The sequence below is a fragment of the Eschrichtius robustus genome, chromosome 10, assembly GCF_028021215.1.
Source record: "Eschrichtius robustus isolate mEscRob2 chromosome 10, mEscRob2.pri, whole genome shotgun sequence".
NCBI classification, from domain to species: domain Eukaryota; kingdom Metazoa; phylum Chordata; class Mammalia; order Artiodactyla; family Eschrichtiidae; genus Eschrichtius; species Eschrichtius robustus.
The window spans coordinates 84,190,217-84,217,455 of record NC_090833.1 but is presented as its reverse complement, the minus strand read 5'-3'; the positions used below and the strand labels follow the sequence as shown (position 1 = coordinate 84,217,455).

Below are 27,239 nucleotides of genomic sequence, written 5' to 3'. Positions count from 1 at the left end.
AAGAAAGAGACACTACAATACCTCATTTGCTTACTAAGAGTCTCAAGCTTCCATCACAAGCTAAAAAAGTCCAATTACTGACTTATCTCACATTATTGGGTGAAAGTTACATTGCATCAATATAATTAAAAGATTCAGTGACTTTCCCAAACAAAAAATTAACCTGATATGAGGTGACTCAGTAAGTTCACATCTAGAAACAAACTTTTAGCAACTCATTCTCCTAAAATTAAAATAATAAAGCTAGCACTTCACACCACATCCACAATTCTTTTTCTGTGCTTTTCAATAGGGTAAAGATAGATCATAGTCATTCTGATATTTCCTCGGAGGACATCAGATATGCTTTCTTATTAGTAGACCTCAAGACTCAGGTTTGAATGGGGATAAAGTGGAGTTTTTATTTAGCTATGCATTTCTATTGATAAATTTCAGATATGAGAGTTTTGCTCTGTAAAGGAATGCCCAGGCTATCACTGCCTTCCTAATAACTTTTGTCTGTTGAAATCTGATCTCTCCCCACACAGACATGCCACGGGTTCTGAATTACTGTGTGGCAATCCTATCAGTCACCGTAAAACTGCTAATGTGCCCCATTTAAACAGGCACAGTGGGTTTCAGAGCGGCACAGTGATAGAAAGCAGAGCTGACAGCTGTGCCGTCAATCATTTTTCTAGGCTGTGCCCTGCAGCTGTTTACCATTATCACTTATTTACTGTTTAAAATAGATGCTTTATAACCATAACTCAAAAGCCAACATAGCCACAAAGGGGAGAAAACTGTCCCTTGAGATCTGGGGAAACTTTGTGGTTGGATATATATTTAAGCTTATGTTGTTTGAGTACATCTCATTTCTCACTCCGAGTGACCCTTAGTCGGCCACATTAAAGTGATCAAGCTCACCGCAGAGTGACTAAATGGAAATATACACCGCATTTTGCCTTCAAACTCTTCTCATGAAACTAAAGTGCTTAAATACCTAAGAGAGATTTCCCGGATTCCAGAACTCAATGGCTATAGCTTAACTGGTTTAGCGTTCAGTCTTGGTCTTTATATCTTAATTAAGTTTGCTGAATGCTGGATCCTTCCACATGAAGTGTGTCAACCCAGTAAATTTTTCTCTTAAGCCAGTTTGTGGCAAAATGCAGCAAGTAAATTATACACAGAGAGAATGAGAGAGAGACAGAGTGCTGACAATGACAATAATTAAGGCTTGGTTTATGTATAAGCTGGCTTAGGAAATTCGAGCATTTCAGTCATTGTCATGACTGCTATAAGTCAACATGGGTGAATAGGTGGTAGTGAGATCCATTTTTCTCATTAAAATCGCTCTGCCCTAGTCCAGCATTTTCTGAATATAAACTGGACCTCATATATGAATTGTTTTTGCAGGCAGACTTGTTAATGATGTAAACTGCAACTAGGTTATGGAACCTCAAATAAGATATTCTAAAGATAACTTCCCATTCATTGACCAAGGTAGGGCAAAGGGAAATGTAATGGAAGAAAAATAGAGAGAAAATCTTCTCTTAATCTGCTCCAGAGCCAAAGAGCTTTGCCTGGCTTCTTTCAACAACAGGACTAGAAATGAAAGTGCACAAAAATTAAGGGAAATTCCATGGCATTATCAGGCAGTCACCCTTGCTCAATCTATGTGAACTATAAGAATAAAATAGGGATTTGGGAATTTTACATATAAAAGTCAGCTGTTTGTCATCTGAAAAATTATTTGTGAATGGGTCAGACAAGGATTTATGGTATCTATTATCTATGAAATGTGGTTTAAATTACCTTCTCTTTACACTTCAATGAGATATCTGTTTGTTTTTCTCAGTGGATTTAGTTGTCATCAGATGGTTTTCTTTTGTACTCTGAAATTGAACTTAAAAAAAATGTAAAGATCCTCAAGAAATCTCTTGAAAGTTGAATATTTTTCAAATTAAACCTATGAATATTTTCAGAAAGAGGAAATTTACTTTGAAAAAAAACTCAAATGAAATAAACATGTATAAATATCCAGGGTTTTAAAACACATTCTCATTTGATGACAATCTAACATACAATTAGATGAATATTCAAGCTCTTTTGGGTGGGGTTTTGGGAAGCCATGGAAGAGGGAGGACTAGGGGATGGGAAGTTTTGTGCTCACTTCCCGGAGCCTTGTCAGCACACTTCCTCTCATACTTCCTATTGTCTCGGGAGTAGAACCATCGGTGGCTAAGGAAAAGAGTATAGTTGCCACCCCTGTACTGAAAACAAACTTAAAAGTGTGGCCAAGGGCAATTAGGACTGTTGAGGGTGAGAGAGAACAGCAAGATGAGAGAGTAGTGGGGTCACAGCAAAAAGGAAGTCTCTGCCCCAAATTCAGCCTTTCTGTGAGCCAGGCCCCTCACACAGTTACCAAGTTCAAGTTCATACTGCTTGCAGCATGAAGGTCAATAAATTGAGAGATGAGTTGTTGGGGGCAAGGAATAGCAACTTTATTCGGAAAGCCAGCAGACGGAGAAGATGGTGGACTAGTGTCCCAAAGAACCATCTTACCTCAGTTCGAATTCAGGATTCTTTTACACTAAAAAGGGGAAGGGATGTGATTGGTTGCTGCAAATTTCTTGGTGTTGGAATCCTTTATACTTGCAGCTTTCCACCTAGGTCAGGTCACGATGTTCCTGTAAACCTCCAACGAGACAGTTATTCTTTGTTTTGCAATGTTTTATCTCTATATGAATGGAAAAATCTTATACCTTTAAAGGTCAGAGCCTTGAGAATGGGCTATCCTGTATATTTCAGGCTATAGGCAACATTCTTAACTTGTAGCAAACCAATAAAATGCAAATATTAAAGTAAAAGAAACAGACCCATTATGGAGTCAGATTTGTTCTTCCCTATTACAGCACATCAGATGTGCAGCTTTAGTGCTCCAGTGAGGACCGAAGTGATCACATGGCATGTTCAGGACTCATGGATCCCATGGTCATGTGATCTACGACCTCTGTGCACAGAGGGTCAGAACCACTCTCGAGCCCATTTGTCTGCCTCCACACAGAGAGGTTCTTGGTTAGGCTGCAAAAATGGACCCAGGAAAACATCTCCATCCTTGAGTGCCTTGGAAAGGTGGCAGGACTCTCCCCTTTCACAGGCAAGAAAATTAAGGCCCAGAAAAATGGCACACACCAACCTAGCCAATGGAGATGAAGAGGACTATTTGGGGATTCTGAGTCCTAGCCAGAGATGGCTGGCAGGGGACAGGGGCACATGGGGTGGCCCAGACTGTCTGTTGCCCTGGATTGGCTAAGACTCTTTGAATCTGTTTCCCTCTCTGGAAGTGGCTGGAGCTTGTCATTCTAGGAAGCCCAGAGAAAATAGCCTCAGAAAAGGCCTTGGATGAGGTTGGGAAGGTCCAGACCTGGGTCGAATTGCCTGATATTCTATCTCCAGATTCACTTCAGATCTCTCCCTCTCTGCTGCTGAAAATGACTTTGACTGCAAATGGCTCTTCTGAGGTGCAAGGAGGTGTGCAGTTCCCTCTAGAACGTGACTGAGGTTTGGGCCATCCTTAATGTTTGTGGGGTCCCAGGCTAGACTGCAAATGGCAGCCCAGCAACCTAATACCTGTGTGCTCACAATGGAAACATGAAGCTACAAACTATAAAGTAAAAGACTGAAATTAAAATGAGTCAGGGAAAGATCTGGCTGTGGTCTATCTCTCGTTGGTGCTGTACTCCTGGGAAAGACATATCCTTCACATCTGCAGTGTGTAGATTAGCATTCCTCCACCCTGATTGCAAATAAGAATTACCTGGGGGGCACTTTAAAAATTACTGTTGCCTGGGCACCAATCCAGAACAATTAAATACAAATATTGTGGGCAGAGTTTGTGTAAGACACTTAAAAAAAAAGACTTAGGGGATTCTAATGTGCAACCAAGAGTGATAACCTTTGATCCATGAAAGAAGGTATTTGTTTGTTCTCTCAGAACACTTTTGGATCGTAATATGTCAGATTCTATGAAAATTTCATTTCACTGTATCAAAGCTTGATTTGTTCATATGCTTCTCCCTGTAGCTAAATCATTCTGTATTTTAGGGCCACCTTCATACTCTAAAGGCCTTACAATTCTTTTGGAAGAAATACTGTAGCCTGATGCTCTGTTCATCTAGTTTCACAGAATCTGTGTATACTTTTCTTGCCAAAATTCACTTCATCTACTTAACATCCAGCCTCTCTTAAGTCAATCAATATATTTTTTCCTCTCTAAAGTTTTTTTCTCATTCTGCCCTAAAATGCATTCCTCACTCCTGTCTGGCCAGGCTCCTCCTTGTTAAGCTTAATCAATAAAATTAATTCATTTGTTTATTTGTGCATTGAACATATATTTAGACAGGGTCCCATCTATGTTCATAGTTGTCTCTGAGGGTGATTTCAAATGCTTGATACACATATACATACACTTCATACCTGTCCTTCTAATTGCCTAGGATGTTAGTCTGCCAACTTCTGTAAGCAGGAAAATGGCTGTTATTCTCAGCTCAGAGATGTAGGGGTGGTGTTTTGGCAAAAGAACAAGAGCAGAGAAGTATTACTCTTCTGGATTCTTCTATGTTTTGTGTTAATTGGAAATAACTTCCTAACTTCCATTCCCCTCTTGCTTTCTAAGAATTGGAGGAACAGTTTATCACAGGTCCATGCAGATTAATAAATAAGGGTCCAGGTGTCTTTGGAATGGCAGCCTTTTGATTCTTCTGAAACCAAAAAACTGGTTAATTCAAAGAAATCGTTGCTTAATTCAAAGAATTAAGATCAAGGGTGAGTTTGCTCCCCTCCCCATCTCAGCAAAGCACCTTGAAATCCCAGTTTGGCTGTGCTCTACCAGATGGGTCTTGGGCTTTCAGTGATTGTATAGCAAAAGCAGGAAGCAGCAGGAGCTTGGCGTGGCTCTGAATCTGCCAATACTGGGACCTAAGCTTTGATGATGCATGGTATTCTTGTTGGAAGAAGTGTTTTTATGGTTAAAGACAATACATCTCTTCTTCCTTAAGTGGCAGTTTGTTGGCATTACTTCCTTTGATTTTTATTAAATTCATAAGAAGAAAAGCAAATCCACGTGGTCTAGAGAAGAGAAACTTGGTTAACTGCTCAGACTTAGAGTGAGAATCTTGAAAGGTACATAAGAATTAGGAATTGAATACAACCTCTCCTACCATAATATAATGTTAGCAACTGTCTACAGAGATGATGCAAGACAGTGAGACATAGTTCCCAGACAGTGAGCAACTTCATGTTGAGTGGGTGAAAAAAAGAATACTGTTAGCAGATCATCTCAGAACATGGGAAGGGAGAAAATGAGGTGCACAGGGTACTTAGAGATCAAAGGGCTGGGCACTCAGTCTGTTGTGTGTCTTGAAGGATTAAGTGGATAGGTGAAGTGGTGGCAGTTGGGGGACAGGAAGGGTACCCATTCCTACTGAGTGCTCAATGTTGTTGCTTCTAGGACCTCTCAGCTGACAGAGCAAGGCAATATATATGTGTATATATACTTATGTATATACACGCATCTGCAAATATTTTTAATGTAAACATCTATATCCATTTTAAACTAAACATGAGTTCCTAATGATGTCACCAACTCTAATTGACTGATACATGGATCAATCTATTCTTCTTCCCTCGTTTGTCCATAACCTCCCACTCTAAAAGGGAGAAACCTGGCTCCCACCATCTGTCAATCATTTACTTAACTGTCCAATCCAGTACACATGTATAGTACTTTCAGGATTGTTAACCCATATCCTCATGAGAAACAACCTTGTCTACTAGAGTACAGTGCTGATGTACAGTTCTTTTGCCTTTTGTGTCTTAAAGACACTACTCTTTTCCAAAGTGACTTAGGTCAGCATTTTCTCCCCATCCCTTTTGCTGAGGTTGTTTCATACATTTTTAACACAGATTATTTTGTCACATTTGGTATTCCATCCTGGTATCCTCTGACAACCTAAATGATTTTTTTAATATTTTCATATATTAAGACTCACTCTTTATACTATAAAGCTCTATGCATTTTAACAAGTTCATAGAGTCATGTATCTGTCATTGCAATATCATATGGAGTAGTTTTACCAGCCTAAAAATTCCCTGTATTTTATGTATTCAATCCTCTCTTACCCGCCTCCCCTCCAGGAAACTTGGCAACCACTGATCTATTTACTGTCTCTGTAGTTTTGTCTTTTCCAGAATGTCCTAGAAATGGAATCATATAACATATAGCCTTTTCAGGCTATTTCCTTTCACTTAGCAATAAGCATTTCAGATTCATCTATGCCTTTGCATAGCTCGATAACTTATTCTTTTTTATTGTTAAATAGTAGTCCGTTACATGGATATACTAGCTTGCTTACCCATTCCCTATTGAAGGACATCTTGGTTGTTTCCAATTTTTGTAAAGTATGAATAACACCGCTACAAACATTCACATGCTGGTTTTTGTGTGGCTATAAATTTTCAAATCAATTAGGTAAATAACTAAGAGTGTGATTGCTGGAATTCATGGTTAGATTATGTTTAACTTTGAAAGAAACTGCCAAGCTGTTTTCCAAAGTAGCTATTTTGAATTCTTACCAGCAATGAATGTGAGTTCCTGTTGCTCTACATCCTTACCAGCAATTAATGTTTTTTTTTTGATTTTAGTTGTTTTAATAGATGTGTAGCTGTATCTCATTGTTGTTTTAAGTTGCAATTCCTAATTACAAATGATGTTGAACTGTTTTTCACATACTTTATTTACCAGCCGTATATCTTCTTTGGTGAGGTTTCTGTTCAGATCTTTTGCCCTTTTTTAATTGTATTGTTTGTTCTCTTATTGTTGAGATTTAGGAGTTCTTTAATTATTTTGGCTATGAGTTCTTATCAGATATGTGTTTGCAAATATTTGTCACAATATTTTTTCAAAGTTTTGTCCTTTCATTATCTAAGTAGTGTCTTTCTTGGAGTGACAGTTTTGAATTTTAATAAAATTTACTTACCACTTTTTTTCTTTCATGGATTGTGCTTTTGATGTTGTATATAAAAATAAGGTCACATATATTTTTCCATCTTCTAGAAGTTTTATAGCTTTGCATTTTAAAGTTAGATCTATGATCTAAGTTGAGTAATTCTATTTTGTGGAACATGTGAAGTCTGTCTAATTTTACAGTTTTTACATATGGACATCTAATTTTTGTAGCACCATTTGTTGAGATTATCTGTTCTCCAAACAATTGCCTTTGCTCATTTGTCAAAGATCACCTGACTATATTTATGGCAGCCTGGTTCTAGGCTCTCTATTCTGTTGTACTGATCTATGTGTCTATTATTTTGAGAATAGAATGCTATCTTGATTGCTGTCTCTTATAATAAGACTTGATATCAGGTAGTGTCAGTCCTCCAGTTTTATTTTTCTTTTTCAATATTATGTTGGTTATTCTAGGTCTTTTGCCTTTCCATACAAACTTTAGAACCAGTTTGTCAGTATCCACAAAATAATTTACAGAGATTTGGTCGGGATTATGTTGAATTATAGTTAATTTGGTAAGAATTGAATTTTAACAATATTATGTCTTCCAATCCATGAACGTAGGATATATTTCCATTTATTTATATCTTCTTTGATTTCTTTCATCAATGCTCTATAGTTATCTGTACATAGAATCTTATAATATTTTGTTAGATTCATGTCTATTTCATTTCTTTGTCCTAGTATAAACGGTATTCTGTTTTTAATTTCAAATTTCTTATTTAATTTTAGTAAATTGTGTCTTTCAAGGAATTTGTTCATTTAACTAATTTGTCAAATTTATTGGCATGCAGTTGTTCACAACTGTTTTTACTATTTTTAAAAATGTCTGTGGAATCTGGAATGATGTACTCTCTTTCTTTCATGAATGAAATTTGTAATTTGTATTTTCTCTCTTTTTTATTGATAAATCTAGATAGAGGCCTGTATTTTATTAATCCTATCAAGAGACCTATTCTCAGTTTTGTTGATTTTCTATCATTTGTCTATTTTTTATTTCACTGATTTCTACTTTGCTTCTATTTTATTGTTTTGTTCCTTTTGCTTTAATTTCCTCTTCTTTTACTAGCTTCTTAAGATGAAAGTTTAGATCAGTGCTTTTAAATCTTTCTTTTGTCTTTTCTAGGTATTTCCCTTTAAGCATTGCTTTAGCTGCATTCCACAAAGTTTTGATGTATTTTGCTTCCATTATCATTCAGTTCAAAATATTTTCTAATTTCCTTTGGAATTTCTTTTTTGATCCATGAGCTATTTAGAACTTTGTTGGTTAGCTTCCAAATGTTTAGGGATTTTCCTGACATCTTTTTGTTATTGACTTGTTGTGTGAAAGATCATATTTTTATTTGTTTTATTATTTTTAGAGAATATGCTTTGTATGAATTCAGTTCTTTAAAATGGATTGAGACCTTTCATGGCTCAGCAGCTGATCTATCTCATGTATATTCCACATACACTTGGAAAATATGTGAATTCCACAGTTGTTATGTGTAGTGTTCTATAAATGTCAATAAGGTTAAAATTGGCTAATAGTGTTGTTCAAGTTTTCTATATATTTATTAATTTTTAACTTTTTGTGGTTCTATAACTTTATTTGACAATCAACAGTTAGTTCTCATCCACATTAAGTGTCTGTAGATTTTTGAAAGTGGTGACAGGTATATAGGTGACCAAGGTATAGAGCTCGTTTGGTGAACCTTCATGTTCATTACGATTTCTGCACATGGGCATGAGATGGGACATTCCTTATTCCTTTGGCCCAGACAGCTTTGCTAAGCTTGGTGTCAATGCGTACATCTGGAGTTCTCATCTCCTTCATGGCAAATTTCAGGATTTCTTTGAGTGCCTGAGGGACACGTTTCTTGAAACCCACTCCATGGATGCTCTTGTAAATGTTGATAGTGTATTCTCTGGTCACCACCTCATTGATGGCGGACCGGCCCTTCTTCTTCTCTCCACCCTTCTTTGTGGGAGTCATTCTGCCGGGCTCTGGTTGGAAAACAATCTTTAATATATATGTTTTAATCAATTACTGGAAAAGAAATATTAAAATCTCCAATTTTAATTGGAATTTGTCTTTTTCTCCCTTAGCTCTGTCAGTTTTTGCATTATTTTGAAGCTTTGTATTAGATGCATGCACATTTAAGATTGTTATGTTTTCTTAATAAATTGTTTATTGCATCGTTATGAAATGCCTACCATTATCTCTGGGAATACTCCTTATCATGAATTCTACTTCTTGTGATATTAATGTAGCCCCTACAATTTTCTTCTGATTAGCTGTTTGCATGGTATAATTTTCCCAATCTTTTATTTTTTAAGCTGTGTCTATACTTGAAGGCCATTTCTTGAAAGCAACATATAATGTGTGTTTCCTACTTGTCTAGTTTGACAATCTTTACCTTTTAATTGTAGTTTTAGTCCACTCACAGTTTAAGTAATTATTGATATGTTTGAATTTAAGACCACCACTGCCTTGTCTGTTGTTTGTTCCTCTTTTCATCATTTCCATCTTTTTAAATTAACCAAGTATTTGAAAAACTTATTCCATCTTAACTCATCCATTGGTTTTTAGCTATTTTAGTGATTGCCATAGGGATTACAATACGTGTCCTTATATTACCATCGTCTTCCTTGAATTAACATTATACTTCTTTAAGTATAATATAAAAAACTTATTATAGCATATTTTAAACGATCTCTCCCATTCTTAGTGCTATTATTGTCTTTCATTTTACCTCTGCATTTTTATAAACCCCACAGTACATTTTTATGTACTTTGAATAGTAAATTGTATTTTTAAAAAAGAAATGAAGGCTTCCCTGGTGGCACAGTGGTTAAGAATCCGCCTGCCAATGCACGGACACAGATTCGAGTCCTGGTCCGGGAAGACCCCACATGTCGCTGAGCAACTAAACCTGTGTGCCACAACTACTGAGCCTGTGCTCTAGAGCTCATGAGCCACAACTGCTGAGCCCATGTGCCACACTACTGAAGCCATGTGCCTACAGCTCATGCTCTGCAAAAGGAGAAGCCACTGCAATGAAGAGCAGCCCCCGCTCGCCGCAACTAGAAGAAAGCCCATGCGCAGCAATGAAGACCCAATGCAGCCAAAAATAAATAAATAAAAATAAAAATAAAAAAAGAAATGAGAAAAATGCTTTCAGTTTACCTGCATATACATACTTCCTGACATGCTTCATTTCTTTATTTATGTTACTGTTTCTATCTGATATCATTTCCCTTCAGCACAAAGAGTTTTCTCTTATATTTCTTTCTGCTGGGGAAAATTCTCTTGGCAATTGTTTTTGTCATTTTTCCCCATTATTTTTAGAGAATATTTTCACTTGATATAGAATTCTAGGTCAACAGACTCTCTTTTTCCCTTTAGCACTTTAAAGATGTCTTGTCATTTTCTTCTGGCTTGTACTGCTACGGATGAGCTGTCTGCTCTCATTCTTCTCATTGCTCCTCTTTAGAGAACATGTCTTTATTTTCTGGTTGCTTTTAAGATTTTTCTCTTTGTCTTTGCTTTTCAACAAGTTGAATATGATTTGCTTAGGATTTGTTAAGCTTCTTGGGTCTGTCCACTGGTATTTTTCATCAAATTTGGAAAAAAAATTTAGTCATTATTTCTCCAAAATTATTTTTACTCCCATGCTTCCTCTCATTTTGGATCACCTGTCTTACATATGTTAGACCACTTGATATAGTTTTACCATCACCGGTACTTCTACTTTTTTCTTTTTCTCACCCAATCACTGAGGCTTGGAATATTCTGCACTGGCAGCAAAAGCTTGCACAGTTAGAGTCAGGACCTAAAACACTGGAAAAGCTAACACATAGATTTGGAGTCTCATCAAGGTATAAGTAACCCCAGATGTTTTTATGAGGGTAAGCTATTGTGGAGAAGGATGAAGATGAGCTGAAGCTATTTTAGAGAGGAGGTAGAAAGAGAAAAGGCAGGGAGTAAAGGAAAAGACCCTATGATTAGCAAAGATAAGCTTTGAGGATGTCACAAATTGGCTTCCTAGTGTTTATTTTCTGAGTGGTAAAGGAAGGAGTAGAAATATTTGACAAACAAACTTTTATATTGCCCACCCATTTCTGGTGAATAAATTCAAAGAGGCAACTGAGCAAAGTTTGAGAGAGAAAGTGTATTTTCCACCTCCAATGCTCTCGTTTGGCTAACATAGGTTAGAAAAAGAGTTACCAGAGGAACTGATACCCTGACTTATTGTATCAGATGGGGACTTCTCTGGGTCTCCCAAGATTCACCCCTCTGTCAAGTCTCCTGCCTGGAGTCTCTTCAAAAATCTGTGAAAGACCTCCAGCAAGTCAGGTAGCAATGACTTTTAAAGTTAAACAACATGTAGTCTATTTACATTCTCTTATCAGGGGTAAATCAGAGCAATTAATGAAATCAATTGATTATTTTTTTTAACATCTTTATTGGAGTATAATTGCTTTACAATGGTGTGTTAGTTTCTGCTTTCTAACAAAGTGAATCAGCTATACATATACATATATCCCCATATCTCCTCCCTCTTGCATCTGATTAATAACTAATTAACTAGCTTAAGTTAATTAATTAAAATTAAATTGGAATGTAATTAAAATTTTCTCCTTGGAGGGAAATTAAAAAAAGAAAACACAAAAACGTTGAGAAACTTTGCCTTGAGCCTCCTCAGATGACCCATAAGAAGGCTTGTTCGATGATGCTCCACAATTAATTTTAAAGAACTCCCAACCATGTTTTTGTCTTATTTTAAAGTCGTAGATACTTGTTCTTAAACTAAGAGAGCCATAGAGTAGAAATGGCTGTCCAGCACATCTATATAGAGAGGGCCAGAGGCATCTAGCTTCAGACTCCCTGGAAAGGGTGGGAGCAGAAACATATCTTCTGCAGAATTCAAAGACCCCAGTATTCAGCTGAGGGGTAGTCAGACCTGGGGTAGACCAGAAGCTGGAAGTGAGAGATGCAGTGACAGCAACCATACTCAGCCTAATGTATGCCAGAGCAGATGGACCACGTCCAGTCCAGCCATGTAGAGCATCCCAGCATTCTCACATCCTTTTGGACTGTACCTGCACCCGTAGTGGTAGGGTCAGAACTGGCTGTGAATTGAATTCGATTACATTTCCAGCAGACGGCCCAGTGGGAACTCAAAGTGGAAATAAAGTTCAGGTAAAGAAGAATATAGCACATCACATTTCTTATATCCCTGCATTTTTGGCCTGGGATTTTGTCTACTATGTGAACTTATGAAGAAACGCACATCCGATAATGTGATGCGGACAGAATGCTGGATCCCCTATATTTCTTGAGAACCTGAAACAGCTGATGAGCAGAGCCGCAGAAGAACATACACTGGGTATAGGTGGAAATTCTTACACGTGATATGGGTGCATAGGAATTGTTAACTTCTTCAAGCAAAAGCTAAAAATTCCAGTGTTGAATTGGCAGAGATGGTGGTCTTTCTCCAGAAATTTCTGCTGGCTGCCTCTTCTCTTTTCCCCCCTTGTCATCTTTCCGGGTGGTAAAATCCTGTCTGAATTTTAGTGCTTAGCATTTTCCTTCATGAGCTGCTTGAATCCCAGAAAAAAAGCCCTGAGCACTGTAAAGTGAGCTCCCATGAATAATCCTGCAAAATTTTATTGCCAAATAAGATATTCAGTTCTGTGGGCTGAGTTAACCAGCTCTGCATAGATGACAATGATGGCCCAGGGCCCGTGTCAGCCCCTGCTGCCCTCAGTTTCTTACCCCCAGGAAGTTCCACTGGAGTCTTTGTAGTGTCAAAGTGTAATTTTTGAAAAGTTGAAAATCTAACTCTCATAGAAATATAGAGGAAGCTTGTATCAAAGATTTACTCAACTCATTAGTGAGGAAGCCAGTAAGAAAGAAGCTGGTTCAAGGAGAATTTGAGGAACTGAGTATTTACACGCATTTTAAAAATGTTAGAATGAATTGCCAGGTTAGATACAAGACTTGTTGATACCCTACAGGACAAATAAAGCCAAATCTTTGGGGTTATTTTATATCACAAACAGAAATCATTAATAGTTTTCTTGGACAGAAATCTATAAGTTATGAAACTTCACAGGACCTAATTACTAGACAACAAAATCAAACACAGGTATGTTCTCCTGGATAACTGAATAATCTTTTGGTCAGCTTATTAAGCCATGTCCCAGTATGACATTGAAAGGACATGATTCCTCCCCCTTTGCCTTATTTCCATGTTTTAGATAGTATATCTTAACAGCAGCTCTTTGAAATGCTGGTGACAGTGTCTAGAACTTATCTCTGAGCTATGAGCCCTGCTTAATCAGCATTTTGGGACATGAATATATATACATCAGAATTGAAGAAAACAAGCACATTGCAGGAGGGCTCTGGCTTGGAGAGGAGAAGGGGACAAAATGGGTGGTGTGGGGAATTAATTTTTTAAAAATATTTTCTGTTGTTAAACATTTTTTTAGTCACTGAGCTTCATGTGATTAGTACTTTGGATTCAAAAAAAGATTTTGGCTCTGTTCAGGTTAGGATGTGGAGAAAAGGGAATCCTCTTGCACCGCTGGTAGGAATGTAAATAGACACAGCCACTATAGAGAACAGTATGGAGGTTCCTTAAAAAACTAAAAATAAGATTACCATATGACCCAGCAATCTCACTACTGGGCATATACTCAGAGAAAACCATAATTCAAAAAGGCACATGCACCACAGTGTTCATTGCAGCACTATTTACAATAGCCAGGTCATGGAAACAACCTAAATGCCCATCAACAGATAAATGGGTAAAGAAGATGTGGTACATATATTCAGTGGAATATTACTCAGCCATAAAAAGGAACGAAATTGGGTCATTTGTAGAGCATGCATGGAACTTAGAGACTGTCATTCAGAGTGAAGTAAGTCAGAAAGAGAAAAACAAATATCATATATTAATGCATATATGTGGAATCTAGAAAAATGATACAGATGAACCTGTTTGCAAGGCAGAAATAGAGGCACAGATGTAGAGAACAAACGTATGGATACCAAGGGGGGAAGAAGGGGTGGGATGAATTGGGAGATTGGGACTGATGTATATAAATTAATATGTATAAAATAGATAACTAATGAGAACATGCTGTATAGCACAGGGAACTCTATTTCATTTGGCTGTACAGTAGAAACTAACACAACATTGTAAAACAACTATACCCCAATTAAAAAAAGAATAAAAAGGGAAAAGAGAGTGAAGAAAACAGGTTGCTTGAATTCTGGTTCAGTCACTGACTAAATGCATGACTTGGTCAAGTCACCTAAGATTGCTGTAGGTGACAGCTGGTCTCCAAAGATGGCCCCCAGTGAACTCTGCCTCCACTTTAATACCCTTGTGCAATCCCCTTCCAGGGTGGCTTGGACTGGCCCTATGCCTCCTTTTTAAGCAATAGAACATGGGCTAAGTGACACCGCCTAAGCCTTGGGAAGTCCTGACAGCCTCTGCTTTTGTGGTCTTTTAGAAGTCAGTCTGTACATAAGAAGTCTGACTGTCCCACCGGAACGAGAGGCCATGCGAAGGGGCCCTGGAGGATGAGGGGCACGTGGGGAGGGAGATCTCAGCGGGAAGCTCTCCGGTTCTGGACATGTGATTGATGACAGCATCCTGGACACTCCAGCCTACATGATGTTGAAAGCACTGGAGTTAAATGCCTTAAAAACAAGTAAACAAAAAAACATTTAAAACAAAGCTAAAGATGACATTGCCAAGCAAAGGTAGACTGTGTGCGGGGCTTCCTGGTGGGAGGTGAACCTAATGAGAAAGGAGGGGTTTAGGGAGGAAAGTAAGCTTAATTGCAATGTTCAAAAGTTGTGGCATATTCTTTTAAAAGAAGCCAAAGATGCGCCATTTTTGAGTTATTGCAAAGTTGTACAAATCACTGGAGAAGATGTCTTAGGGAAGAATCCTGTGTGATAGGTAGGGAGAGAAAGGGAGACCCCAGATAACCAAATAGGTCTTTTTCATCCGATATGAATGGTTTTATAGCTGCATAGCTGGGAGCTTGGAGTAAACCTCAAAATGAAAGAATTACTTAAGGATGAGATTTACTATAGCAACAGAATATTTGTCATCTAAGGAGACCTAGTTGAAAACAAGGTTTACAAGACTTTAAACAGAAACATACTTTATTTTCAATAGTTTCATGATTGTTTTAAAACATTTGAGCCTACCCTAAGATAAACCATACCCTCCATAAGTCTTGTCTTCAGAGTAATTTTTGAATTCAGAAGAGCTAACCTTTGAAAATGTGTAATTCAATGTAAAGGAAAACTTAGCTTTCTTTACCTTGAATTCTTTAGAATAGTGAATTTTAGTATATACTGACTTTGTAAATACTGAGGGTTTTCAAGTTCTCCAATATGATGTCAATAAAGAACATAAGTATCAAATGCAGCCTTAGATGTGGTTCTTAGTTTTCCCCCCCAAACTTGAAAATGTCCAACCTCAAGTGGTTTCTTTATGTACGCTACTCGTTTCTGTGTTAGGGACTCCGTTTATGTCCTATGAGCATCTGCAGATCCCATGGGGTGCATGTTGTATCTCTCTTTTCTTGAGATCCAGGAGCAAGGCAGGAAAAGATTTCAACAAGTCCTGAAATAGGGACTGTTTTATATTACAGGGATATAGAAAATGAGAACAGAAGGTCATGGAACTGCATACAAGAAGAACAGCTGTTGCAAAAAAGATGCAAACACAAACTCTGTTCTGAGCTGACTCTTCTTCTCAGCTCTCAGCACTTTTAATCTGGAAAGCTCTTCAGAAATCATTAAATCTCCATTCTGATAGCCAAAGACAAAGATGGAAATAATATCCGATGTTGGAAGGAATCTTTTAAAACTGTCTAACATTATAGGTAAGGACTCTAAGGCTCATAGAAGTGAAGCAACTGGTCTAATGACCCATGATGGATTGATGGTAGAATTTGGAAAAGGGTGTGAATAATGTTCGGGTAACACTTAAGAAAATATTTTTCGGGCAGGGACATCATGGACAATGTTTACGTCATGGCATTATTTGTTTCTGTATATTTGCCTAACTGCAAAATGTTTTGTACAAAAAAGCATTTAGGTGCTTTCAAACTATTAGGAGTTTTTGACTCTGAGTTGAGAAAATAGACATAAAGGAACTTTTGTACATATGAAAACTAGTACATGGGTGTCTCTTTTATAGCTAATTTTATTATATGATAGATTTATACACATAGTTCATAACAATAAAAAAATATTCTCTGTCTTACTTATCACCATGTCATTTTTTTCCCTAAAGGAACCACTTTGCTTCTATTTCTTCCACAATTTACACCAATGTTTCTATATAATATGCTATTTTATATCAATAGAAGCAGCACTATAAGCTAACTCTCATTAATTTTAGACATTATTTATTAACTTTCTATTGTGGCATTAGAGGATTTAGCTTAGTCCAAATGTTACTTATAACAGGACCTGAGATTGAATTTTTCAACCCCTGGTGAGTAGGGACCTGGGATCAGATTTATTAGTTTTGAAAAATCAATGACATTTCTTTCAACCATGACATTTCTTGCAACTAAGTGTTGTGAGGAAGGTTCATGTCTGTCCCACTATTATGTGCACAGGTTGGAGTTCTTTACAGATGCAAAGTCACTTATGACCCACATCTTTTGAGATATGTATTATTCCTGTTTTCCAACATTCTATAATGAGCCTAATCCAAGGTTATATCCCGTGTAATTAGAAAAGCCAGGATTTAAACTCAAATCTCTTCGATTTCAAAGACCAATCTTTTCCTAATGTTTCATACTCTCCCTAAAAGAAAGTTTCCTTCCAACAGAACTTTCTCTGTACCTTTAGATGCTGTGACTGCTGCTACCTTCTCTTGTACAGGAAACCTTCGAAAAAAGAGTTCTGTGGGTCTTGAGGAGAAATATAGTGTCATGAAGAGGTATGAGTGGAATAGAAGGGGGCACCTGGCATCTGGTGATTGGAGGAAAGGATCAGGCTCCCAAGTTGATTTTGTGAGAGACGAGGACAAAGCTGAGTCCAGTAGGCAGCAGATCTCAAGCATTTTGCTCCTGGTGCAGGTTGATTTTCTCCCCAAAATCCTTTGAATCCAGCTGATTGGGGAGAACTCCAGATATAAGAGAGGTTTCTCCAATAAAGGAGAGAAAAATTCTTTTCGTGTTGTCCTGTATTTTCAGTAGCAAGGATGAGGAAATGCTATGATGGGCATTTGTTAGTGTTAGTGTAACTGGAAGAATGAAAGTCACTTCTACTCTTCCCTTCTTCCCCAGACTGGGGAGGAAGATGGCCCTTGACTAAGAACATGATTGCATTCCTTAAAAGAGCTATTTCAAAGTTTTGGCAGCATCTTTGGTCAGCTAAGGGAAGGACGATTGTGAAGTGTCTCAGTGACAGGCTGTTTTCAGCACCAGCAGGTCTGTGTGTGTGTGTGTGTGTTTTGGTCTGTTTGATTGACTTAACAGTTACTTCTTGGGCAATCAGAAGAACACAGAAGCAAACCTGCAGCTCATATGGTGGAAAGACTTGGAAGAGCATGGTGCTTTGGGCACTTCTACCCACCAAACACTGAATATACGTTTGTTCTCGGTTCTGCTGGAAACCTCATAGTTTATGCTAACATAAATATTTGAGCATTGAGGAAATGTAGCTCTGTGAGGCCACTGGAAAAATTGATTGCTTTGGGTAGGGTGTGAGGTTTTCTATAATGTTAGTGGAAATTCACATGAGGATTAGAAGAAGTTACTTTTGTAAAAAGGTACAAAATAGCAAAGTTAGGAACCGGAAGTATCCATGGAAGCTCTTTGTGAAGTTTTGACTTCTTGGGTGCTGTTTTCTTTTGACCAACAGAAAAACCTTAATTAGGATACTGTTCTGTAATTCCCTTGGTAGTTCAATTCTTCAGCCCTGTGTGTGATGTTGGTGGAGAAAAGAGGGTCAGAACAGTGAAGGTGGGTGTGTTGTCCCCTCATTCAGCACTTTTGTGGAGTCCTGCTGAGGAAGGAGGCATTCTGGGAACTGACAGGCCACGGGGTTGGAGGTAGCAGGGTGAAGGACAGAAAGGACTGATTGCCAAGTGAGCAACTCAGAAGAGAGCCACATAAATCTCCTTCCTTTCCTTTCTTACACTGTGTTAAAGGAAGGTGAAGGGAAGAGAAAAGAGAAAAAAGAAGAGGACAGGAAAGAAAGGAGGGAGAAGAGAGGAGAAGACAAAAAAAGAGAGTTAATAATGAACTGTGGCTTTCCCTTGAAGAACCAGAGTTAGGCAAGCACCCTACTGTGGGTTTGTTAATGTCAATATCTCCAAATCAATCATTGTGATACACCACATTAACCAACTGAAGAATAAAAACCATACGATCATCTCAATAGATGCAGAAAAAGCTTCTGATAAAATTCAACATCCATTTATGACAAAAATTCTCCATAAAGTGGGCATAGAGGGAACATACCTCAACATAATAAAGGCCATATATGACAAACCCACAGCTAACATTATTCTCAATGGTGAAAAGCTGAAAGCATTTCCTCTAAGATCAGGAAAAAAACAAAGATACCCACTCTTGCTACTTTTATTCAGCATAGTATTGGAAATCCTAGCCAGAGCAATCAGACAAGAAAAAGAAATCCAAATTGGAAAGGAAGAAGTAAAACTGTCACTGTTTGCAGATGACATAATACTATACATAGAAAATCCTAAAGATGCGACCAGAAAACTACTAGAGCTCCTCAATGAATCTGGTAAAGTTGCAGGATACAAAATTAATATACAGAAATCCATTGCATTTCTATAAACTAACAATGGAGTATCAGAAGGAGTAATTAAGGAAACCATCCCATTTACCATTGCGTCAAAAAGAATACACCTACCTAAGGAGGTAAAAGACCTGTACTCAGAAAATTATGAGACACTGATGAAATAAATGAAGACAACACAAATAGATGGAAAGATATACTGTGTTCTTGGACTGGAAGAATTAATATTGTTAAAATGACCATACTACCAAAGGCAATCTACAGATTCAATACATTTCCTATCAAATACCAATGGCATTTTCCACTGAACTAGAACAAATAATTTTAAAATTTGTGCAGAAACACAAAAGACCCTGAATGGCCAAAACAATCTTGAGGAAGAAGAACAGAGCTGGAGGTATCATGCTCCCTGACTTCACATTATATACAACTCTACAGTAATTGAAACAGCAGTACTGGCACAAAAATAGACACATAGATCAATGGAACAGAATAGAGAGCCCAGAAATAAACCCATGCACTTATGCTCAATTAATCTACAACAAAGGAGGCAAGAATACACAATGGAGAAAAGACAGTCTTTTTTTTTTTCATTTTTCTTTTATTTTTTGGCCACACAGTGCAGCATGTGGGATTTTAGTTCCCTGAACAAGGATCGAACACATGCCCCCTGCACTGGAAGCATGGAGTCTTAACCACTGGACCACCAGGGAAGTCCTGAGGCAGTATTTTCAATAAGTGGTGCTGGGAAAACTGGATAGCTACATGTAAAAGAATAGAATTAGAACATTCTCTAATGCTATACAAAAATAAACTCAAAATGGATTAAAGACCTAAATGTAAGGTCAGAAACCATAAAACTCCTAGAGGAAAACACAGGCAGAACACTCTTTGACATAAATCACAGCAATACTTTTTTGGATCCCTCTCCTAAAGCAAAGGCAATAAAAACAAAAATAAACAAATAGGACCTAATTAAACTTAAAAGCTTTTGTACAACAAAGGAAACCACTGACAACTTGAAAAGACAACCTACTGAATGGGAGAAAATATTTGAAATTGAGATAACAGATAAGGGCTTAATATCCAAAATATATAAACAGCTCATACAACTCAACATCAAAAACCAAAACCAAAACCAAAACAAACAACCCAATTAAAAAAAGGGCAGAAAACCTAAATAGGCATTTTTTCCAAAGAGGAAATGCAGATGGCCAACAGGCACATGAAAACACGCCCACCATCACTAATTATCAGGGAAATGCACATCAAAAACACAATGAGATATCACTTCACACCAATCAGAATGGCTATCATCAAAAGGAGCACAAATAACAAATGTTGGTGAGGATGTGGAGAAAAGTGAGCCCTACCACACTGTTGGTGGGAATGTAAATTGGTTCAGACACTGTGGGAAACAGTATGGAGGTTTCTCAAAAAACTAAAACTAGAACTACCACATGACCCAGCAGTTCCACTCCTGGGTATATATCTGAAAAAAACAAAACCACTAATTTGTAAAGATACATGCACCCCAATGTTCATAGAAAAGTTATTTACATTTGCCAAGATATGGAAGTAACATAAGTATCTATTAACAGATGAATAGATAAAGAAGATATGATATATATATGTAACATTTTACATATATATAAAATGAAATACTCCTCAGCCATGAAAAAGAATGAAATTTTGCCATTTGCAGCAACATGGATGTCTTGGAGGACATTATGTTAAATGAAATAAGTCAGACAGAGAAAGACAAATACTGTATGATATCACTTATATGTGGAATCTGAAAAATACAACAAATAAGTGAATATGACAAAAAAGAAGCAGACACAGATATAAAGAACAAACAGGTGGTTACCAGTGGGGAGAGGGAAGGGGAGAGGGGCAATATAGGGGTGGGGGAGTAAGAGGTACATACTATTATGTATAGAATAAGCTACAAGGACAAAACAGAGAATATAACCAATATTTTATAACTATAAATGGAGTATAACCTTTAAAAGTTGTGAATCACTATATTGTACACCTGTAACATATAATATTGTACATCAACTATAACTCAATAAAAATAAATAAATAAAATGCATTGCTCCATTAAAAACAATGTGTGTTGCCTCTTGGTCTCAGGTCAGTCTTCAAATTGCTTCCTTATAGTGCTGACTTGGTGAGATAGCAAATCTTCTCTTCATGTCACCATGACCCCATGATCTATATTCTGGTAGTTGTACTCATAAGACAGGAGAGGGACCTGGGGAAGGGTTTCTTAAGGCTGAGACAGTCTTCATTTCCATGTGGACCCCCAGTGGGGACAGATTGGTGACCCTGCATGTACAGCTATGAGAGGGTCAATTCAGGGCTGAATATGCTTCTGCTTGGCTCCCTACTACACTCAAGAAGATTATTTCCCTTAAGAATTCAAGTTCCTGCATTTCTATCTTCCCTGTTATTGATGTCCTGACCACTCCTCTTGTCTCCTTTAAAATCTTTGATGTTTTTGTCGTTTCTGTGAGTAAAAAACTAATTCTGGACTCTTCCTGTCTCATGTTATTCCTGACCATTGTTTGTGTTTTCTCAGTGGATGACTCACATCTGTTCAGTTACAGGGAGGAAATAATTCCTCAGGATATAATTGAAAGAATTTGGTGGGTACAGAGTGGGGTTGAAACACAGATTAATATTTAGAAAGATTGCCCCACTGCCCTGACATTATACAGACAGGGTCTTTGCTCCATCACTTCTTTACAAGTGGGAGCCATTTACAATTCTCGATAAGAGAAGGTGATAGCATCACCTTGATAAACTGAAGATGGATCTAGAAAAACAAAGGAAGCCAAAAAATATGTAACAAGAAGGTACATCTGGGAAAATTCCCCATATATGTGCAATACCTTTGCTAAGTGTGCACAAGAGATCCAAATTTGTGATGTTGGCAGAACCCACATCTTGACCTCTGAGGCTAACATGTTTGGGTTACTACAGAGTTTGCAAATCTAAGTTGCTCTAAGTTGGTACACTCTGGCTGCTGGCCAACCTAAGGTCTCAAGTCCAGACCTCCCAGTGACAGAGTACAGAAAACTCTTAATGCTTTGGAAGTGTTTCAAATCTTTCAGGCCATTAGGGGACTATTTGGTATTCTAAGAAGGATAATTTACTAAAACAAATTGTGATAGTATGAAATAGCTAATGCAGCTCTCCCAGGCAGTTTTTAATTTCTTATTCCCTAGCAGGCTAAGGGCACCCCAGGTGGCATTCATCTCTTCCCACCAACTCTCACATTGTCCTTTGAGTGTTACTGTATTGTCACACTTGGACCAATCTGCCTTGTGTTAAAGTTGTTTGGTACTGAAGGAAAATAAGACTGTGTCATAAGGGTATCATATGAAGAAGGCTGAGCTGGAGGAGGAGGTGGGCCCAAGGAGACAGCGAGACAGAAATGGGCTCCCTGGTTGAGGCAGGAAGAACAATTGAGGGAAGGGAAGTTAGATGGTACCTGCTACCTAAAGTATTTCAGCTCCTCTCTTTTTTAGTAATACCCAGCAGAGTTTGGCATCATGTGTACACTAGGTAGCAAATAGCTTAGACAAGCAACAGCTAACACCTGACATTGGGATTTCAGGAAGGAGGGCAATGAGGAAACTGGTGTCATAACAAATAGGGAAGGGACAGAGAGGAGAGATGATGGTGTGGCAGGGGTTGAATTAAGAAATACTTTTCTAAAAATTTCAAGAGTCATGACACACTGTTGAGCCAAGAAGCCTGGGAATCTAACTAAGAGCACGTCTCAGGGTCTCCCATGTCCCTTCTAGAAAACTCTGAAGAGACTTGTCTAGCATACACATTTACCCCAACACTTTGGAGAAGGCTCTAAATCTGGATTGATTTCTGGCGGTTTCCCAACCTTGTTGCTGTTTACATTTTGGGTCAAAAATTTCTTTGTTGTTGGCTGAAGGATGTTTAGCAGCATCCCTGGCCTCTACTCACTACACACCAGTAGCACCTCCCCATTGAGCTGGGCTACTGCTGTTCCTTCCTCCTGCAGGCCCTTGAGATGTCCAGGTGAGGCTGTGGCCTCTGGACACCAAGTTTGGAAGCCACAGTGCTCTGGACAGGAGTGGAAATGCTGCGCCTCCTTCTTTTTTATACCTTATCATCTGAGGCATAAAGCATATTGTGGTACCTTATATTTTCCAGAAGAGTTCAAGAAATATTGCACAGAGTCCAGTAAGTTCATTATCTCTCCTTGATCTGGAATACAATTTGAGCCAATTGGGGCTGCCCCATAGGACCACTTTCAGTGATAGACACCATTTCGTTCTTCTGATCTCCTTCCCCTCTAAGGATCTTGTACTGGACCATACTCTTTCTGTTATTCTCCCCACCCTTCCCTCTCAATCTCAAGAAAACAGACCTTGGTGTTCCCAGGTCTCAGTTGGTTGCAGAGCAGGAAAACAAGTTTCATGAAAACAACCTTCTTCCTGATTTTTTAAATTAAATTTTATTGGAGTATAGTTGATTTACAATATTGTGTTAGTTTCTGCTGTATAGCACAGTCAATCAGTTATAAATATACATATATTCACTCTTTTTTAGATTCTATTCCTATACAGGTCATCACAGAGTATTGAGTAGAGTTCCCTGTGCTATATAGTAGGTTCTTATTAGTTATCTATTTTATACATAGTAGTGTGTATATGTCAATCCCAATCTCGCAGTTTATCCCTCCCGCCTCCCCTTTCCTCCTTGGTAACCATAAGTTTGTTTTCTACATCTGTGATTCTATTTCTGTTTTGTAAATAGGTTCATTTGTACCATTTTTTTAGAATCCACATATAAGCAACATCATATGATATTTGTCTTTCTCTGTCTGACTTACTTTACTCAGTATGACAATCTCTAGGTCCATCCATGTTGCTGCAAATGGAATTATTTCATTCTTTTTTTATGGCTGAGTAATATTCCATTGTACACATGTACCACATCTTCCTTATCCATTCCTCTGTCGATGGACATTTAGGTTGCTTCCATGCCCTAGATATTGTAAATTGTGCTGCAATGAACATTGGGGTGCATGCTTCTTTTTGAATTACGTTCTTCAAAAATCTCAACCCATGGAAGAGACTATGCTGGGTCCTCTTGAGAGAAGGGAGAAATATTTCCCAAGCCAGAAGAGCAGTAGAGATCTGTGGTTTCCAGGGGCATTCTTTTCCCTGGCAATGCCCCCAGGGAGGTTGGAGAATCTCAGAAAGGAGGTGTGCCAGGTGTACCTAAAGAGTTTTAGATTCCACACACCAGGATTCCTGCCTTGACAGTGATTTCCATGCAAGTGTAGAGCCACCTGCCTTCAGAACTCTGGCCATGTGACCCTCAGGGGCAGATTTTATATTCCAAAGATGGTCACAATGATATCTTCTATCTTGCACACTCATCTACAATGTGGCCTTGCCTATGCCCTATCAAAAAGTGGGATCGATTTCCTCTCCCCTTGAATCTTGGCTGGCCATATGACTCTACTGTAACCAACAAAATGTGGCTGAAGTGATGCTGCCTGATATCCAGAGTTAGGTCAGAATAGGCTGTGCAGCTTCTACCTGGTTGCCTTGTTCAGTGCGAAGTTCGTGTAGCAAGCCCAACTACCTTGTGATTTCCATACATGGAAAGACACATGTAGATGTTCCAGTGGACATCCCTGCTGAGCTCCCCGCCACAACTGCCTGTGGCATCTTGGAAGTCCAGCTTGGAAGGCCATGCTGTGGCATCTTGGAAGTCCAGCCCAGTGGAGTCTTCAGATGCCCAAAGCCCAAGTCAACGTTTGACAGCAGCCACGTGAGAGAAGAAGAAAGAATGGCCCATCTTAGCCCTTCCCAAATACCTGAACCACAGAATCATGAGCGAGAGAAAATGGCTGTGTTAAGCCATGAAGTTTTGGGGTCATTCATTATGCAGCTATAATAACTGGAGTAACCTCCCTGAATTTCCAGCTCTCTTCAACAACCCTAGAGTTTCCCCATGGCTCTTAGGGTGGGAAGCAGGAACCTCTTTATAACTCACTGGCGTTTCCCAGCAGCCCATGTAGGACAGAAGTCTGAGTCAGATTGATAAGATTTTTACTTTTGATGTAATAATGGAACTCTCCCTGCATACGTAAGCTTGTGAAGAAGAATTCATACTTGCTATATTTACTCAACTCTCTTTTCCTTTAAGATGAGTTCTTCCCTTGCATCTCCTCATCCTTTCTGTGTATGGGCTGCTGGATGGCAGACATATCTGAAATATGCACTCAACACCACTGAGACTCCAGCTGGAACCTCACCTGCTCTCTCCACTCATGGGTTAAATAAAGAACTGGCACAGTTAGTCTATCTTGGGATGCCAGAACCTGCGTGCCCAGTGGGTCATTGAACCCGACCACAACAGGGTCTCTGGCCATCATCACCCTGTCCACTGAGTGTTGTCTGCCCCTGGCACAATGTCTAACGCTTAGTCGCTACTCAGTAAATATTAGTTGAATGCATAAACTAATGTTGAGAAAGAGAGCAGAAAACATGGAATAAGGAATTTAGGTTAAATTGAGGATTTAGAAGTGAGGGCAAGAGAGTTAACAAATGCTATATTTTTTAACTTGCAATTGCTTTAGCACAAAAAAAAGTTTTAGATCTCTGTACTTCAGCCTAGAAGAACCTTAGTCTTCATCCGAAAGGGAAAAAAATGAATCCTTCAGCCTCTAGGATTAGTCATCAGTTGAGTGATCCAGAAGTTACTTCAGATTTGTACTTCCATTTCTATTTCTATTTCTCCCTCTGTAAAGCTGATTGCTTTACCAGGTCCTTTCAACTGAAAGATCACGTTTCCCTTTAGAAATTGCCCTAGGTCTTCATATTTATTATCAAACTTAATTGAAAAATAATACACCAGGCTTCTGAAGAGTTCTGGTTCCTACTTGTATGAAATTTAAATGAAATGTTTAATTTTTCTCTCTATAAATTTCCTGCTTAGCGAATAAGTCTGGGTCAGTCATGTGCTGCATTCAGATCAGGTTCCTTTCAGAGTGTTGATTCTAGGTCTGGAAATAAAAGTTAGCATTTATGCAATGAAATGTTATTCACCTAATTGTTCAGAGTTTCCTAAACAATTCTGTACAAACTTTTTACAATCATGGCTTTCATCACTTCTATTATTGTCAAAAATAGTTCAGTTGGAATTCCTACTATTGCCTCTTTATTTTCTTTCTTTTTTTAAAAATAAATTTATTGGGCTTCCCTGGTGGCACAGTAGTTAAGAATCCACCTGCCAATGCAGGAGACACGGGTTCGAGCCCTCATCCAGGAAGATCTCACATGCTGCGGAGCAACTAAGCCCGTGCGCTGCAACCACTGAGCCTATGCTCTAGAGCCCGCGAGCCACAACTACTGAGCCCGTGTGCCACAACTACTGAAGCCTGTGTGCCTAGAGCCCGTGCTCTGCAACAAGAGAAGCCACTGCAATAAGAAGCCCACGCACCACAACGAAGAGTAGTTCTCGCTCGCCACAACTAGAGAAAAGCCCGCGCGCAGCACTAAAGACCCAACACAGCCAAAAATAAATAAATAAATGAAAGAACCACTGCTATTAAAAAAATATATTTATTTATTTATGGCTGAGTTGGGTCTTTGTTGCAGTGCACGGGCTTCTCATTGAAGTGGCTTGTCTTTGTTGCACAGCACGGGCTCTAGGTGTGCGGGCTTCAGTGGTTGTGGCACGGGGGCTCAGTAGTTGTGGCTCACAGACTTAGTTGCTCTGTGGCCTGTGGGATCTTCCCAGACCAGGGCTCGAAGCTGTGTCTCCTGCACTGACAGTTGGATTCATAACCACTGTGCCACCAGGGAAGTCCCCTCTTTATTTTCAAGTTGAAAGTAAATTAAGTAAGTCAAGGACAGGTTTAAGACAATAGCTACAGGGATGCCCTCTGTATGAGTAGCATTTGCATTATAGTATTTTCATACTTGATATTTTGTGTATATTCTATCAAGAATGGGGATAATAATACCTCATTCATAGGGTTGTGATATTTGTGTATAGAAGTTAATTTCTTGATATTCTCTGGCCAATGTGCCAGATAAATCAAATTTCTGCCCTTTGAGTTCTTTGCATTTTCCTGTCCTCATTGGTCTTACTCAATGCATTTATAGCCAGCATTGCACCATTCTATGCTTAATTAGATACCATTTTGTATTGTTTGTAATATTTTAACTTCGTCCATCTTATTTTTGCAACTAGATTATAAAGTTTTAGACTTCTGTAGTCTCAGGATGGCTGGTACATTGATGAACAATGTCAGGCCTCAATAAATACTTGTTGGTTTTTGTTTTTTTTTTTCTATCTTTTCGCTTTCCAATCTGTAGG

At 38.4% G+C, this 27,239-nt stretch overlaps 1 pseudogene; it reads right to left on the bottom strand.

Annotated features, from left to right (window-relative positions):
- Positions 1–8,650: 8,650 nt before the first annotated feature.
- LOC137770495 (large ribosomal subunit protein eL31-like) lies at positions 8,651–9,020 on the bottom strand (annotated as a pseudogene).
- Between the last annotated feature and the right edge of the window lie 18,219 nt (positions 9,021–27,239).